General features: G+C 35.2%; 1 protein-coding gene across 1 annotated transcript in view; it reads right to left on the minus strand.

Annotated features, from left to right (window-relative positions):
- The window catches only part of LOC150078569 (uncharacterized), a 75,790-nt gene that overhangs the window by 4,641 nt on the left and 58,340 nt on the right, over positions 1-12,809 (minus strand). The window lies entirely within an intron of this gene.

Consider the following 12,809-nt stretch of genomic DNA (forward strand, 5'->3'; position numbering starts at 1 on the left):
TGAATGTAAAATGGAGGTAGAGTCCTTCATCATGTTGGGTACCCATGGTTTACTAACAGCGCAGGTTGTGGGCAGGGTCTTGAGAAATTTTGCGGTTTACAGGTCATGTGAAATTCAGTTATTGAATTTAAATAATTAATATATTAACTTATAAAGTAACTGTTTATATTAATTTTTCTACGTAACATTATTTACTAAATTATGACAGGTGAATTGTTTTTTTTTTTGTTTATGGTTTAAATTACATACAATGTTACTTGACTATGACATGTTCATAAATTGTATACATTTGAAAAGGTACAATTAGTTTTCTAGATTTAAAATTATATTTTTTATCCTCAACCTCAATATTGCTTTGCCAGACATGAAAAGAAGATGACAGCCTTTTTTGATTTCTGAATTATCTCTGATTATGATGGTTGGTTATCGTAGGGTTTTAGATGGATCAATAACTTAGGCCATATTGCACTGTATATAATATATGTCTGCATATTGCGTGCATGTTCTGTGGTCGACTTTCTGTTTGGTGGAAAAAAACCAAGTTTATGGAAGAAAAAACAATCATATCCTCCCCCTGAGACTGACTGACTTAGTCACAGTGTGAAAAAGACTCAGAGAAATTCCTCTCATTATGGACAGGTTTCAAACTCAAGTCTTTTCCACCAGGTGTGGGGGAAGGAAGGTGATTATACCAATTGTGCTACCCATGAGGGCTCTGAATATGATGTTACTGTATTGATATATTATACTGTTTCTGATTATGAACTTTGCACTCAGTGTTTCAGAATTAGAAATCAGATCAATAATAAAAATGAAATCTTTTAGCACAAAACTGAAAGAACATTATTAAAAGTTTCTTGAAAATTGCGAATATAAAGTATACTAACTTAGGATGGCATTCACCACGGTAAATTCAAAATTACTGTATAATTTAAGTTTATTGCCATTATTATACATACAAAATCATCTGGATTTAATTCTTGCCATCCCCTGCTACCGGTACCGAAAGGGTTTTCCACATTTGGATTTCTCATACAAGGAAGAAAAGACAGCTGAACTGAGGAACTGCTGATGTCCTGTTTCCGCACAGTAACTTACTAAAAATTGCAAATTATATTATGAATATGTTTCATTCTTTTTTTGTTTTAATTTATATATGTTTTGCTATTTTTATGTATTATATAAAATACAGTAAAATATTAAAATTATTGATTGTTTTATTTAATTTAAAGCTTACTACACATTATTTCACACATACTAATGTGTAAAAAATTTAATATATATTTTCTTAATATGTCTTTTTTTATGCAGTTTGCAAGTTAGGTTGCAGGTAAAACAAAGCAGGTAAGGTTCGAGCGTGGTTCCAGTTACTGCAGGTGTGGGTCCAATGCAGATGGGTACAAGATTCTTATGTGAGGTATGAATATGTTTGATTCTTTTCTTACTTATATATTTTTTGTTATTGTTATGTATCATACATATTACAATAAAATATTAATAATATTGATTGATATATTTTAATTTAAATGTAACCTATTGTATTATTACTGATGTGTAGAAAATTTAATACAAATTTTCTGATATGTCAGTGTTTTTTTTTTTTTTTTTTTTAATTTTTTAAAGTTGATGGCTGTCACGGATATCCATTCACAGTGCAATACAAAAAGAAACTGCACTTGCATGTGCACATCAGCACCAACACTGAACCACAGACATGTGGAAACTGGTCACTTGGTCTGATTAATTATGTTTCTATACTGATGTATACTACATCTACCATTGTAGGTGAAGAGGTTTTTAGATGGGAATACCAGAACTAATAATGGACATATCTGCATTTGGTGAAAGCAACAATGTCATGGCACCTGGTGCACCTGCTGGTGTTCAGCAGGCCGGAGGCAGTGGTGTTATGCTTCTCTGATTCCCTGGATTCTCTGATCATTGCTAATGAATGGCTCGATGAGAATGCCTATTTTTCTATCATCTCCAACCATCTCCATGCCCCTCATGATGACTTCAGAAGAAACATTCCATGCCACAATGACCCACAAGTTTCAGGTCAACTAGTTTCAGGATCATGGCAATGAATTCTCCATCCTCCAGTGGCCACTCAGTTCACCTGATCTCAACCCAATTTAGCATGTTTCGGACATTCGATGCTACAGCCATCCACCTGACAACGTGTGAGCATTACTGGGCATATTGTGCAACACATGAGTAGAGCTACTACAGGATACCAGTAATTGTTGCAGAGTCCATGCCAGGAAGTGTTTTTTATAGGTAAAAGGTGCCCCCCCATGACATTAGGTAGGTATTGCTAGTGCACAGCCAACTCAGTCTGTACTGCATCTACCATCACAGGTGAAGAAGTTTTTAGGGATGGGAATATCAGAATTATAACTTGTGTTGTTCTGGTATTGGGTAGATTCCTTAAGCACCTGGGGCTGAAGTAAACCTGAGGTAAGCAAACCTTTGGCCATAATTATTAGAGCATCTTTATTTTCAAGGGAGGACATTATAGATTGAAGGTGTGCAAATGTCTATTCTATTTATGAGTGGGAGATCAAAGAGTAAAGTGAGTAAATATAGTAAAGTATGAGTAAAGCGTAGATGGTAGATGACTTTCATCAACCGGTGAAATACCACCACTTTGCTTATTGGAGGCTTGAAGTGGTGAAACCCATGTTTAGTCTCTAGAGCAAAGTTTCCGGCATCCCCCTCCCCCCATACTTCTCCTTCAACTCATGCACGGTACTAAGTACTATAGGTTTTGATACCTTTCGTGTTTGGGGTTTTCATAAAAAAAAAAAAATTAAAAAAAAATATAGACTTGTAAGACTGACTTCTGTTTCAGGGAAAAAAATGGAGCCAAAAAATAATGGTGTTAAAAAGTACTGCAGGATCATCTTGAAAGGAATGCAATTATATAGAAATAAGAGAATGGATCTGTTAAGGTAAAATCTTGTCTGACCAATCTGATTAGTTAACATGATGTATTAACAAAGCAACAGGAGCAAAAATAATTTTAATATCATATACTTAGATTTCTGTAAAGCTTTTGATACTGTTCCACTTGAAAGACTGCTGTACAAATTGGAGCCAGTATGGTATTAAGGACAAGTTACTGCTATAGGTAAAGGAATAGTTGAATGGCAGAAATTTTTTTATTTATTTTGATGATGGCACCACGGCTGACATTAGTGTTTGTGGCACTTATCTTAATTCATATCATATCTTAATATGCACATATATGCAGTTGAGCATCTATCAGCACCTATTTTAGGCAGTGCCTCACTTGTGCACCCCTAGTGACAGATGTCAAACAGTCAAACTGATATGCACACCCCTAGCACCTGTCAAACTGATGTGACATGGATGGCACTTCAGTTTGAAAGGGTGGTTAATGATGAGAATCAAGGCAAACCATTAACTGCATCAAGACCGAAAAAAGGGTTTAACATTCACAAATGCAAGGTACTGCATATGGGCAGCAGTAATCCCAGAATAAACTACCAATTGAGTGGTTCCCACACTCAAGGGTGGTGCAGAATGAAAGCAAATAAGTAATTGTACAGTCCAACATGAAGCTCTCTGAGCAGTGCAGACAGGCTGCCAGAGCAGCTCATAGTGTTCTGTCAATGATACAGTCAGTCCTCGTATAGCACGATAGTTGGGTTCCTAGAAACCCTCGTGCAATGCAAAATCGTGCAATATAAACAACAGGCCCTATGGGAAAAATAGGGTTAGGTGTCGACCACCCAAGATTGAACACACATTTGTAACCAAAACATTACCAAACACAATAAATAATCGTAATAAAATACGTAAGTATTTTATTACGACTATTACGTAATAAAATATTGCTAATGCTTTTGCTTCTATCGTAAGCAAACTTGTTTTTTGTTTGATTTTCTATCCAAACAGATGACAGCCGTTCCATCTGTTCCAATTCTTTGGGCGGATTATGGCCTTAGCTGCCAATGCGCCATAAAAAATCAAATCAAATCAAATCCAATTCTTTGTGTCTTAATCTAATGGATTTTAATTACACTTTGAGCTGTTCCTGCTATGAAAGTTTTTATTTTCTCTGCATTCTTTGTAATTTTTGGCCACATGGTCTTTCATTTCGCTCAAAGCGTTTCACAATTTCATATTTTTTCTCTATCGACAGAGGCGGACTGGCCATAAGCCTTACTGGGGAAACCCCCGGAGGCCGGTGTGATTTTGGCCATAAACCATAGTATGAGGCCACTACAAATTTTCCCGGGTAAGAATTTTTGATCCAGTCTGCCTCTGTTTATCGATATTGCTTTTCTTTTTCTTTCTGAATCTGCAGAGTCTTCACCAGGACGCTTCCTTTTCACACCTTTTAAGTATTTTACTCATTTTTAGGGAATAAAGCACAATTACAAAACGAGGAGGTACGCTTGATACACATAAACAAAGCTGCGCGCATGTAGCAACTGAATAAACAACACCGTAAAGGCAGAGATACAATAAACAACACCGTAAAGGCAGAGATACACTATTAACACCTCACATTTTACTAAAGCACATTTCTAGGGGTTACTACCATAAAACAATAAAAACAATTTCCAGTTGTGTTTCTGCTAGTGGAATCTGTTATAAACTGGTAGTAAACTCAATCTAACTGCATTTGCGATAATACCGATAGCTGGAATTGTGTTGGTTTTTACGTTATTACGGTGAAATGTGTTTCCCCTTCACTGATATAAAACACTTAAATACATTTTCAGGGGCACCTCCGTAGCCAGGTGGGCAGGAGCAGCAGTGCTTAGCACACGCTTCTTGATTAGACCGGGGTTCGAGCCTGTGCCCACCAAATACGGAGGATGCGGAAAGTTCAGGGAATGACCACCACATATCCCCGGAGCAATATGGCCTTAGTTGCTAATGCTCCTAAAAACCAAATAACAAACAACAAACAAACATTTTCAGAATCTTCTCTTCATTCCTATCGTGTTGCATTCAGTTGGGGTGATTTCGTGTTCGACTGCCATTTCTTGTAAACACAAAGGCGAATCGTGCATAAGAGAATTCGGTTCATGTTATATAAGATATCGTTCCCCTATTTATAAACCGTGTATGATCGAATTCATGTAGTGTAAACACGTGTTATACGAGGACTGACTGTATATAGTAATTTTCCTAGCAGAGATAAGGAAGTGATTATCCCATTATATAAGTTAGTGGTTAGGCCACATCTTGAGTACTGTATACAGGAAGCCCATTTTCAGAAGGATGTGGATTTTTGGAACAGGTACAGAGAAGAGCAACAAGATTATTCAGGGGAAACTAAATGTACACTTACCAAGAAAGATTTCCGATCTTCAAATTGCATTGTTTGAAAACAACATCATGGAGACCTGACTAAAGTATTTAATGCTTTAAATGAATTGAGTAAACTAAATGATGATGCATCCTTACACTTTTTTTGGGGGGGGGGACATAAAAAAACACGAGGGGACAAACTGAAAATGGCTGAATACACGACAGATTTGCTTTCAGTCTGAGAACAAATGACTGTTGGATAAAACTTCCACCCAGTGTTGTGGAACTGAGTAGTCCAAATAAATTTTAAGGAAAAAGTATAAATGAAGGAAAAAGAAGGGGGTTGGATAAATGAGGCAAGTTTTTCTTTCTTTTTTTGTTGTTGTTGGCTGATGCTATATAAGTTTGCTTTCTTGCATTATTTAGCACTACTAATAGTAATAATTCACCTTTGTACAAATATTTCTTTCTTTTCTTTTGAAATTTATTTAAATGGATACCATTCACATATTGACCTTAATTAACAGGACATTAATGCAAGTTACTTATATGATGTTAGTTAACAAGCATACTTATAATAATAATAAGCAACAATCAATATTAGTGCTGTTCAGTTCTTATGATGGTTCAAAAAGTTAAAAGATATATTTCAACTCTCAGGTATAATAAAGAAAATTTCTACTCTCATTATTATATACCTATCAGACTAGCATAACTTTCTTCAACAAATAAGCAGTTAACACTTTTTTGTGACTTATAATATTAGAAAAATAGGCTAATCAACTACAGTAGACTCTCAATTTTCCGGGATAGATGGTAAAAAACAAATCCCGGATAATCGATTTCCCGGTTAATCCAAAAATACAGAAGTCCCCGACATACATAAGAGATATGTTCCAGGACTTCTTACATAAGTCGAGTTTTGCGTAGCTTGGTAATGACTAATAACATATTGCTACTAATTATTATTGATAAATCTGAATTCGGTGCGATACTTGTTAATGTTTGACCATTTTCATACATCGTTATTATTTTAATTTTCTGATCCGAATCGATCGCTTTCCTTTTGTTCATAGATTTACTTGTAGCGCTGTCGCTTATTCTCTTAGTCGGCACCATTATAACGGTCAAAATGAAATTTTCTGTAAAGAACTTTACAGGGTTAAGGCGAAAACTCACTATTATCACCACACACGAGCTCACTACAATAAAAACAGTTTGCGCTTTCCGGATTACTGGGCTTTTCTGTTAGTGCATCTAATTATAATTGGGTAGTAAACTCGATCTTATTTCATTTGTGATAATACCAATAGCTGGAATTCTGTGGGTTTTACGTTATTATAGTAAAATGTGTCTCCCCTTCACTGAAATCTTCAGTCACATAAAAAAACATAAATAAATTTAAAAAATTTCTTCTCTTTCCTATTTTTTTCCCTTGTTATTCTGTATCTCACTTGTGCAATTTGTGCGTGCTGTGATCATCGTTATTGATTCCTTTTTTTTTTGTATGTTTTAAATTTTACAATCCTATAAAAAAAAAAAAAAAGTCGGGGACTTAATGATTGAAAAATGTTCAGCAACTATGTAAAAAGTATGGCGATAAATAAAAAATGAAAAACTTACCACGCACTACTCGCGTGGTAAGTTTTGCTTCCCTTTATTTTTTACAATGTCGCGTATGGTTTGGTCACCAACATTATAATGGTTCTTTAGAGATTTAACGGATGCACCATTTTCAAACTTTTGAATAATTTTAAGTTTTTGTTTAACTGAAAGCGCAACTCTTTTGTGTTGCCCATCATTTTCGCGATTTCTAAACAAAAAAAATATTTACTATAAAAAAAAATCCGACATCCCTGACATAAATAACAAAACAAAATTTGTCTTTTTGCTGTGCAGCGGAACACAAGAATCGACGTGATGCACTAAAACAAACTAAACATTTCTTTTCTCTCTCTCTCTTTTTTTTTTTTTTTGAACAGCAGATGTGAAGACAGCGGGGGGGGGGGGGGGGGTTGCAAGATAATACGTACATTATCTCTCAATGACGACTTATAACGCCCCTTCTTGTCACGTATTTACGACTTGCAAAACTTCTGTTTATACCTATTCTGGTTATTACTTGAATTTTATGATTTCTGGTTGATTTTTTTTTTTTTTTTTTAAATTTGGAGTCTTGAACTGTCCTGGTTAATCCGATCCCAGTAAATCGAGAGTCTGCTGTACCTTAATCACTGAGCTTAAATTGCTGCTACTTCCATCTTGAATGTGTAAACATGAATAAATTTATTAATGAGTTTACCAATGGCATTGAAGGCGAAATTCCAGAGCACAAAACAAATTGAAAGAAAGTTTCTCCAAAGCACAGTTTAATGCAGAATTCACCCTTCTTAATGGTATTCACAGAGAACCATCTGACATGTATAGTATATGAACATTAACCAGTTATACTATGTAACTGATGATATATAAAACTTCAATAAAATGCAAAAAAAAATATAAACTCCTTACTTTCTGATGCCAAATGATCATAGAATCAAACTAAGACATTTTTGCCCATTTGAACGAAATTTCATTCACAAATTAACAAATTTGAGTATAACAGTAACACAAATCATTTTGTGTTACTGTTATACTCAAACTATTCAATGCCTGCATCCATTAGTGTTTCCTTCACGTATTGAAACCCAGCACTTACTCACTCCATTTCCATTTATCCTTTTATTTTAAATGTAGCACGCCTTTCTTTCTTGAAGTGGTTCCATGTTGAGGGGTGGCTATGAAATAGTTAATCCAACATATTCATATAAACAATTAAAGAAAATTGCATAATATTTAAGCACATTTTAATAAGTTAAAGAATAAGTTATCTTAATACAACACGTTTCAAAAAAAAAAATTCAAATTAGCACCCTATGCTTGCCATTCCAACTTTTCTACATTCATTTCTATGAGCCATTCTTTAACAACAATGGTGGTATGGCAAGAGACATTACTCAAATGAAACAAACATGGGTCTGCACCAAAGAACAGTTACAATGTAGGAAGCATAGAATTGTCCAAAATGTTAAGACTGGCAACAGTGTTCAGGGAACCATAAACACTGATGCCTATGAGAAAAAGAGCAAGAGAAGATAACTCCACCCTTCTGAACTTCATTGTTTCCACAATACAGATGTTCTCCACACATCCTCCATGCCCATACCTGTCCACCATCTTCTATTCCAATCAGATTGATTGGAACAGGGCAGCGTTTCCCAAACTGTGTTCCGCAGAACACATGTTCTGTGAAAAATCGTAATTAATAATTAAAAAATAAAATAAATGAAGTTTGCATATTTGTAGCATGCATCATTTTTTTTTTTTTTTGTTATTAATTTACTGGCATAGACACAGAACACTATTTTGGCAGGCTTTTGCATAGAGAAGTATGCATAGAGGTAATGACATCTACGAAAAAGTAGCAATGCAGTGATCTAATATGCCATTCGTATGCAATCTAGCCTGAGTACATGGGGTTGAAGGAGAGAGGAAGTGAACCGATATCATAACTAAACCCACTTCCTTGTATAAATTATTTTTTGATAATTATCAGTATTTTGAAATATTATTATTAAAATAAATGACCATGGATTTGTGGTTGAAAAAATTAACTTTAAAATGAGAAGCAAGTACTTCTAAGTATTGCAACTGTGGTTGATGAAAACAAATACAATTTTGTCACACTTTAAAGTGAGAGAGGAGATGGGGGAAGCCCCTGGTGCCGTCCGACAACTAACTTCAAAGTGAGGATAAACAATTGCAGCCTTTTGTTCCCCAAAAATCCAAAGTGAAAAAACAAGAGCAAACTAATAAAAGTATGATGAGAGTTATTTGAATTTCAGCTTTACATATGTTGGAAATTAGATAGTATGAACCAGAGCTGTAATGCTCAATACGTTCTACGTTGATATCGATATTTGTAAAATAATAAGAGAAGTTTACCTCAATATAGTACGTAGAACACTACCGTATGATACTCTGCAGAAATTAAAACGAAAAAAATCGAAAAACTTACATTAGAGTAACAAATAATTAAAAATCAATTTAATTGATTTTTAATTATTTTTTAATTAAAACTCAATTTAACACAATTAAAAATCAAAACCAACAAAACTCAATTTAACACAATTAAAAATCAATTTAACACAATTAAAAACTGCATTAAATTGATTTTAATTGGGTTAAATTGAGTTTTATTGGGTTAAATTGATTTTTAATTATTATTAAAATAATTAAAAATCAATTTAACGCAATTAAAAATTGCATTAAATTGAGTTTTATTGGGTTAAATTTATTTTTAATTATTTGTTACTGTAAGTTTTTCGATTTTTTCATTTTAATTTCTGGAGAGTATCATACGGAAGTGTTCTACGTACTACATTGAGGTAAACTTCTCTGATTATTTTACAAATGTTTTGGAAATAAAGATGCTCCTGATGCACAGTGCGTAATATGTAATAAAATATTAGCGAACAGTTCTTTTGCTCCTGCTAAACTTGTGTTTTGTGTGTTCCGTAAATATATTGTGAGATGAAAAGTGTTCCGTGACTAAAAAAGTTTGGGAAACGCTGGAATAGGGTAATTGTATGTATGCCAAATCTTAGGTCTGTGATAGTGAGATATGTCACTCTACAGAACCTATTTCCATTGCTCTAGGACCAATTACAGCATTCACTCCACCATGCAAGCTGAGACTGCAAGCTGATTGTGGTTGATGATGTTTCGCCTATGTACTGCCATCCTCCTATGAAACTGCAGCTGTGGAACTCCATACACATATGTTCATACTGTCCTATCCCATGTTGAATCTATAGGGTGGCCACTGAAAGACTGAAGGGTTTGAAAAAGTCATAACTTATTCATTTTTAATCTTTTTTATTTTCTTTTTTTTACAGATTATAGAGCATCCCTTGGAGATTAAAATGTGGCCAGTGAAAGACTGACCACCCTTTCAGAATCTTCTGAAGTGATGTTATGGCGATGCCTAGTTGAGCAGAGCGACGACAGGTAGAGGCAGATGGATCCTCAAGGACACTCTGCCGTATAGCTTCCACCGCTGCGTCAGTGTGCTCCGACTGATCCAGTTCTTTCAAACCGGGCGATTAGGTTCCAAATCATGTTATCACTAGGAGGACTTTAAAATGTTGCCGGTATTTTCTCTGAGTTTCAATAATTGATCTTTCACTGGAATAGAAAAACCCAACGAGTTTTACTCGTTGCTGGACATCATACGTAGCCATTTTAATCTCCAAGGGATGCTCTATAACCTGTAAAAAAAGAAAATAAAAAATTAAAAATGAACAAGTTATGACTTTTTCAAACCCTTCAAGTCTTTCAGTGGCCACCCTGTAGAACCCCCGGTTGATTATTTTAGAAGTCTGATGGGACTGTTGTACTACCATTCCGAGAATCCCTGGTCATATGGAGTGAGCTTCTATGGTTCTTTTGGATGATGCAGGCTGTCAGCAACTGCACAAACTAACAAGTCACCAATGCCTCCAACAATTACAGCCCCTCTCATATGTCTTCCTTATATACTGGTTTGAGTCACTTGTTTATCTTTATCTGGGAATGTTCAATAAACCAATAAAGTAGGGGGTCTGGATACATTTTACAGGACAGTGTGTACATAAAAAAACCACATAATTATGACAAAGTAATTCTGAACTGTCTTGTTAAGCAATACAATAACAAAAAAAAAAACATGGAAGTGAATAAGAGATCTGACTTGACTGTTTTTGCACTGTAGTTAATCAGTAATCAATCTCCTTGGTAATTTGCTGAATTTGAAAGAAACTCTGAAGATATTCCTAGGATTTCCAGTTTTAAACATCAATATTTCTATAATAACAATAGTAATAGATATTAAAAATTATTATATATTATATTATAATATACAAGCTTATATTATATTATTATATTATATTGTTAATAACAGTGATGATAGTATGCTGCTGCAACAGGATCTGGAAAAGTTGGGTAAATGGGTTGAGAAGTGGCAACTGAAGTTTAACATTAACAAATGCAAAGTACTGCATATGGGTAGCAGTAACCCCAGAGAAAAGTATCAACTATGTGGAGTTACACTCAGGGTAGTGGAGAATGAAAGAGACCTGGGGGTAATTGTGCAGTCAGATATGAAGTTTTCTGAGCAGTGCAGACAGGCTGCCAGAGTAGGTCATGGGGTCTTGTCAATGATATACAGCAATTCTGCGAGCAGAGATAAGGAGGTGATTATCCCCTTGTATAAGGCAATGGTCAGGCCACATCTTGAGTACTGCGTACAGTCTGGAAGCCTCATTTTAGGAAGGATGTAGAGTTGCTAGAATGAGTATAGAGAAGGGCAATAAGATTGGTTGAGGGAACAAAGGGTGCTCTTATGAAGATAGGCTTAAGTTCTACAAATTGAAGCTTCTGGAGACAGTATTAGTATTGGTCACGGTGCAAGGAAGTCTATGGCTTATGCTGCACTAGCAAAAAAAATAATTAAATAAAAAATAATAATAATAAAATAAAATAACAAAAAATACAGAAAATAAAATAATAAGAATAAAAACAAATTAATAATAATAAGAAGAAAATTTTAAAAAATAATAATAATAAAAATTCATAAAAGGAAATGGACAACCTATGCATTTCCCACCTCCCTTAGGTAATTATCCAGCTGACCTTTGAATTTCAGGACTGAGCCTCTACCACCCATGTAGGTAACTTATAACTCGCTGGCTAAAATAAAACTAGGCACCTGTGAGACGATCTGACTGAGGTGTATAAGGCCTTGAATGGATTGAGCAGGCTCAATGCTGATGGAATTCTTCCTCTTGCTCAGATTACAAACCTCAAGACCTGGGGAGAGGGCATTGATCCAAACTGAGGAAAGACAGTTGTAGAATAGATGTGCAGAAGTTTTCCTTCAGACAGCGGGTAGTTGATTGCTGGAACAAACATCCATCTGTTGTTGTGGGCGTTGATAGCTTAAATAAATTCAAGGTAGAACTAGACAAACATTTGGAATGAATGGATCAGTGAAATGGCAATTATTTTTTGGCTGATGTGTAAGCTTGCTCTTTTGCATCATGTGCCTCTACTAATGCTAATTAATAATAATAATTATTACTATGATATTATTTCTGCCTGATGGGGTGGGGGTTCCAATCCTAATCTTTTCTGTGTAGGTTTTCTGGAGGTTGACAGTGTTGGGCACCACTATGTCAATCAGATAGGTAGCCGTTTCCCTCTCAACGAGGGTTATGTCCGGTCTGTTGTGCGTGATCATCTTGTCGATTATCATGGTGCAGTGCCAGTACAGCTTGTGGGTTGGGGGTTCCTAGTACAGCCTGGGATTGTACTTGTAATATGGTACCTTTCTTTGATCAACTGGTGACCTGGTAGTGCCTATGAGTGTACTCCGTCTAGATGATCGCTCTGCATCTACAGTGATGTCTTGGATCGTTTCTGAGGTCAGGTGGTATCGT

This window comes from Mastigoproctus giganteus, chromosome 11, assembly GCF_048544385.1.
Source record: "Mastigoproctus giganteus isolate SK-2022 chromosome 11, ASM4854438v1, whole genome shotgun sequence".
NCBI lineage: Eukaryota > Metazoa > Arthropoda > Arachnida > Uropygi > Thelyphonidae > Mastigoproctus > Mastigoproctus giganteus.